We start from the raw sequence: 6,657 nt of genomic DNA, 5'->3' as shown, positions 1-6,657 counted from the left end.
ACGTTATCTACTATTATGTAATAGTGCATAACGTTATATAGTATTACCCTATAACGTCTAACGTTATATACTATTACGTAACAACGTATAACCTTATATACTATTACGTAATAACGCATAACGTTATGTAGCATCATGTAACAACGTATAACGTTATATACTATTACGGAATGACGTATAACGTTATGTAGCATTACCTAACAACGTATAACGTTATATACTATTACGTAATAACGTATAACGTTATATAGTATTACTCTATAACGTATAAAGTTATATACAATTATGTAATAGTGCATAACGTTATATAGTATTACCACATAACGTATATCGTTATATAGTATTACCCTATAACGCCTAACGTTATATAATATTACTTGATGACGTATAAAGTTATGTAGCATCATGTAACAACGTATAACGTTATATACTATTACGGAATGACGTATAACGTTATGTAGCATTACCTAACAACGTATAACGTTATATACTATTACGTAATAACGTATAACGTTATATAGTATTACTCTATAACGTATAAAGTTATATACTATTACGTAATAACGTATAACGTTACATACTATTACGTAACAACGTATAACGTTATATACTATTACCTTATAACGTATAACGTTATGTAGCATTACGTAATAACGTATAACGCTACATACTATTACGTAATAACGTATAACGATACATACTATTAGGTAATAACGTGTAACGTTATCTACTATTATGTAATAGTGCATAACGTTATATAGTATTACCCTATAACGTCTAACGTTATATACTATTACGTAACAACGTATAACCTTATATACTATTACGTAATAACGCATAACGTTATGTAGCATTACGTAACAACGTATAACGTTATATACTATTACGGAATGATGTATATCGTTATGTAGCATTATGTAATATCGTATACAGTTACAGTCACATAAACAGCGCCAGTTTATGGAAGGTCCCAAAAGTCCGTTAGTTAATTGCACATCCTCGCTAATTGCGAAGAAAGCAGATGTGCCCTGCGAAACTGCTGGGTTTTCCGCAAGAACAAGGACACTCATGAGCCAAATGTGCAGGAGACTTTCTCCTCATATGGTATTTATTAACATTGGCCATAACCAATGGGCATCGCGGATCGTTACCCTCACTATTCTACCCAAAAGAGTAAACAGCGAATCCGCGTCCTTAGTTCAGAAGAACACACCCTCACCGAGTTTTCCTCAGTAAGAGCAGTAGAGCAGACAGTCAGTCAGGTTCTCGGGCTATAACGCGCTAACACCTAAACCCTCGGGTAAGATCTAAAAATAATTTCTGTAAGCCCCACGTTTTGTTAATGGTGATAAATAAATATATACTAGATAACTGTAGACTACAGCTATTCCAACACAACCACCCCTATTATCGTAACTGAAATCAGGGGATCGCCCTGCTCGCGGTGTCGATTCGTACATCGTAACGGGAATTTACGACTCCCGTTGACGCGTCTCAAAGCGAACGCGTCTCCCCGCGACTGGACGAAAATACATGGTCCTTCGAGCCGGATTCACGTGCCAGTAAAAAGTGCTCCTAACAGTGAACATACAGTGCCACGTGATCCCACCGCCATTATACAACACGCTTGGACGTCAGAAATCAGGAACGTAAGAAGTTTTAATTCTAATTACGTCACTAATCATGCCGACCATGGCAAAAAGCAACAACATAAGAAAAAGGCGCGACAAACAGTTCGAAGTTGCCGTCAAGTACATAAGGGAGAGCATTGATGACCCTGAGCCATCCACCGCATCACGCACCACGTGTGTGAGTACACTGCAATATCAGCTTCAGGATGCGTGGCAACGATTCCAATCCTGCCAACAAGAGTTTTTTTTTTTTTTTTTTTAAATAGTTTATTTAGCCAATATTTGATTTTTTGTACATTTCTGAGATTCACAATAAACAATGAATTTGAGTATAGTGTGTTTAGGCAAAAGTACCGATACGCGTCGGTACGACGTAGCCATGGTCTAATATGTGTCGTGGATTTTCGGTTTTTGCGTTTATTTTTTTGTTTTTTGGGTTTAAGTCGCATTGGAGCGTGATTTTTGTGTATTCTTGTGTGTGTTGTATTTTGTCCTGAAACTTGGCCGCAAAACAGGACTCCTCGGTGTATTACTTTTATGCGTTGTGGGATTTTTTTGGGGGGGGGGGGGGGGGAGGGAAGGGGAGAGGGGGTGTTAAATTATATTATTTACAATGATTACAGTATTTACATATTTACAGTACTTACATCTAGGTTACACGGTGGTAGGAATGGTTTTTTTGTCGAATTGGTAGTTTTCACTTATATTTTCTTATGGTTTTGGAATCCACCAATATTTTTTTGTGTTTTTTCTGTGTTTGTCTTTAGTGTCTTTTTGGGGGAGGGCCATGTTGTACCTCCACCTGGTGTCTGCAGTCAGTCCGTTTAAGTTTTCCTCGTAGAGTATTGTCTTTATCCCTATTTTTCTTTTTATGTGGAAAATTATCGGGATATTGTTTTGGTCTTGGAGGTAATTTTTTTCGTCTAGGTATAGGAACGCTTCTGGGGGGATGTAGCCTGTTGTCATTGTATTTTTGTAATATAGTACGTTTGGGTATAAGCCGCTGAAGATTAGGCTGTTTTCTTTTATTTTTGACGCTTGTGCGAAATGATTTCTTGCTAGTTTTAGTATGTGACAGTCAATGCGGTGAATGTTGGCTAGGTCGTAAATTTTTTTGTTTTTTATATATTTTTTGTATCCGCTCTGTTCGGATCTGTACGCATTTTGGCAAGCTCTAATGCATTTTCTTTCGAAAACGCGAATTCTCTCCATTAGCATTGCTGGTATGTTGTACCAGATTGGGCAACCGTATGTTATAATTGGCCTAATTAGAGCTTGGTAGCATAATGTTTTTACATTGCTCTTGAGATGTTTCGAATAAAATAGTCTTTTTGCTCTCCAGAATGCTTTATTGGCCTTGGCGAGTTGGGTTTCTATGTGTTGTTTGTAATTTAGTTTGTCATCTATGTTTATGCCTAGGTACTTTACGCAGTTTTTGTGCGGTATGATTGACTCTTCGGATGCCTTTTCTTTTAATTGGAAATTTTTGCAGTGTTTTCTTTCTGCTGGGCCGATTTCGCTGGTTTTGGGTTTGAACAGTATGCTTTCGCATTTGTTTGCGTTGATTCTTAGTTTCCATGTGTGGTAGTAATCGTTGATTTTGTCGAATAGTTCTTGGAGGTCTGTGTTTATTGTTTTAGTTTTGCGGCCTGTTACGTAGATGATTAGGTCGTCTGCGAAGGCTATGGAGCGTTTGTGGGTAGATTTGTTCATGTCGAACAGGTTTAATATGTCACTGTTGTATATGTTGAAGAGTAGCGGGGAGTTTACAGTTCCTTGTTGGAGTCCGTTTTTTATGGTGAATTCTTTGTTCGATGTATGAGAACCCTCGGTCATTAGGAATGTTCTGATTGTGATCATGTCCCATACTATTTTGATTAAGTATCTCGGGAAGTTTTTTTTTATTAATTTATAAATGAGGCCTGTGATCCAGACTGTGTCGAAGGCTTTTTCGAGATCTATTAAGCAGGCGGCTACTCGTTGTTTTGCGTTTAGTGCCCAGCAGATGTCTGACGTGAGTTTGTTTGTCGCGTGTAGTGTGGAGTGTTTGTGTCGGAAGCCAAATTGGTTTTCTGGTATAATGTTTTTTTTTTTTGCAGAATGTAGTTAGGGGGTTGTTGATGACTACTTCAAATACTTTGCTTATGTTGGGGAGGAGACTTATTGGTCGTAGGTTTGTGAGTGATGAGCCGTCTTTATTTTTTTTTGTGATTGCTATTATTTTGGCTTTTTTCCACTTTTTCGGGAAGTATGCGTTGTTAAACAAGATATAGGATTTTCTTAGAAGTGAGCATCGCTCCAACAAAAGCAAATAACAAAACCATTTTTTTCAGCCAACGTCCAAACCGCGTTGAGTGCACTCGTTCCCGTCCGATCACGAAAGTTAAGCAACGCTGGGCACGGGTAGTACTTAGATGGGTGACCGCTTGGGAACTCCGTGTGGTGTTGGTTTTCTTTATTTTTCCAATCTTTTTTACTTTCCTTAACGATCTACTTTCAATAATCTATAATTTAAGCATCGAAAAAATTAATGTTTTGGTATTACCATACATTATATCATTTGTATTTTTACACACATTTATATTTTTCTAAATATTCTTTTTTTTTTGTACATCAAAAGCTGTTGAGGTTTATCTCGAAATAGAGAGTGAAAATGCGCGGATGAATGTATAATGGAAATATATTCAAGTAAGTATAAGTACAAGTACAGTGTACGGTAATCCAGATCCGCAGCGTTATTTTACTATGGAGCTTCGAAGCAATGGGCCTATGGATATTTATATAATTACGAAGAACCGGCATGTTTATACCCCGCTGCACCATCAGTACGTAGCATGTTCCTAGAAAAGGCTATGAGACTGAAAGGCCCTTCGAATTGATTTAGAGCTAAGCAATACTCAATAGCTTCGCGGAATAAGAAAACTAAACGCTAAAGAAGATGTAGTTTTCCTAGAAGTGAGTATTACTTCAACACCCTTCCTAAAACTCGAAATCTTTACAAACAATTACTTTTTAATATTATTCTTATTTTTCAGACCTAATTTTTGTCATAAATATTGAAATCTTGGTTTCGGTAACGCCTTCGTAAGTACATCTGCTTGTTATGTCCGGCGACTCTCTAACAAAGCTCACACCACGCCGCGAGCAAGATTCCTGCCAGATATCTACACACCCTTATTGCGTACCCTCAATAATCTTAAGGACCCTCCATGAATCTTGGCATTTTCATAGTTAAGGTCCTTCAGACCAAACAATATCTTTTTACTTCAAGTGGTACTGTCGCGGCGGTTCGAAATTATTTCACGTTCCACACGTAAGGTGAGAGATTCGTACTACAATTAATAACAATTGATAGTTGTTTCACAATTTATTACAAAACTGACAGAGTAACGGTACAGAATGTCACATGAACAGAACAGAAATAGGAATGAAATGTCGAGTGCTGACTTGAGAGGATTTTTGTATCAAGGTTTTGGCTCCTGTAGAGGGGTTATCGCTGGATGCCGGCACACGGGTTTGCTGTTACTGCTTAATTGTAGTTTTGATGGCTATGGTATGCGAACTGGTATGTAAAATATGATTATTCCATATTCCAAGATCACAGTGACACTACCAAAGGTGTTGATGTTTCTATGATTAGTGTTCGATAGGTATTGTATTCTTTGGTGCTGGATCTGATTCCGTAATATCTAGTTGCTGTATGTTCTGCTTCGAAGTGGTGGAAATAGTTCACGTTGCAGTTGTTTTCTGATTTCGCTGCCTTTATAGCTCGCTGGGTGGTTTCCGTTACAATTATAGCATTTTACTTCGTTTCTATTTTCTGTGTATGAGCAGTTTGTTAGGTAGCTTTTTGCACATTTGACACACGCCGGGACACTCAGTAATTTTTTGTGTGTCCTTATTGTCGACACCGTATGCATTGCGTTGTTTGTTCTTTGGTGTAGGTCTCTGATTACTATTTTGTAATTTCTTTCTGTTTTGAGCTGGCATGTATGATATCCAGCGTTTTTCTCCTTTAATACTTGCGTCACTTTTCGAAAGATTTCAATATATAACGTGATACTATATAACTAAATGCGTTATAACGTAATAGATTATAACGTTGTACCATATAACGCAATACATAATAATGGTAGCCTGGATTCGCATAACGTCATATAGTATGAGCTTATGACGTATAACGTTATATACAATTACCCTATAACGTATAGCATTATATAGTATTACGTTATAACGTATAAGGTTATATACTACTACATTATAACGTATAACGTTACGTAGCATTACGTTATAAGGTATAACGTTCTATACTACTACGTTATAACGTATAACGTTATATAGTATTACTTTAAAACGTTTAACGTTATAATAGCATTACGTAATGACGTATAACATTATGTAGCATTAGGTAACAACGTATAACGTTATATACTATAACGTAATATCGTATAACGTTATGTAGCATTACGTAATGACGTATAACGTTATATACTATTACGTAATAACGTATAACGTTATATAATATTACGTAATAACGTATAACGTTATGTACTATTATGTAATAGTGTATAACGTTACATACTATTACGTAATAACGAATAGCGTTACATACTATTACGTAATAACGTATAACGTTATATACTATTACGTAATGACGTATAACGTTATGTAGCATCACGTAACAATGTATAACGTGATATACTATTACGTAACAACGTATAACGTTATATACAATTACGTAATGACGTTTAACGTTATGTAGCCCTACGCAACAGCGTATAACGTTATACACTATTACGTAATGATGTATAACGGTATATAGTATTACCTTATAACGTATAACGTTATATAGCATTACGTAACAACGTATAAATTTATATACTATTACGTAATAACGTATGACGTTACATACTGTTACGTAAAAACGTTTAACGTTATATAGTATTACCTTATAACGTATAATGTAATATACTATTACGTAATGACGTATAACGTTATGTAGCATCACGTAACAATGTATAACATT

The 6,657-nt window shown here is 36.1% G+C and overlaps 1 non-coding gene across 1 annotated transcript; it reads left to right on the top strand.

Moving 5' to 3' along the window:
• Window positions 1-3,963: 3,963 nt before the first annotated feature.
• Window positions 3,964-4,082, top strand: LOC132915575 (5S ribosomal RNA). The gene has a single exon (XR_009659919.1). It is a non-coding gene; the product is annotated as a 5S ribosomal RNA (ribosomal RNA).
• The last annotated feature ends 2,575 nt before the right edge of the window (window positions 4,083-6,657 follow it).

The sequence above is a fragment of the Bombus pascuorum genome, chromosome 17 (assembly GCF_905332965.1).
Source record: "Bombus pascuorum chromosome 17, iyBomPasc1.1, whole genome shotgun sequence".
Lineage (NCBI taxonomy): Eukaryota > Metazoa > Arthropoda > Insecta > Hymenoptera > Apidae > Bombus > Bombus pascuorum.
The sequence above is the reverse complement of the archived record's forward strand: the minus strand, read 5'-3'. Positions and strand labels throughout refer to the sequence as shown.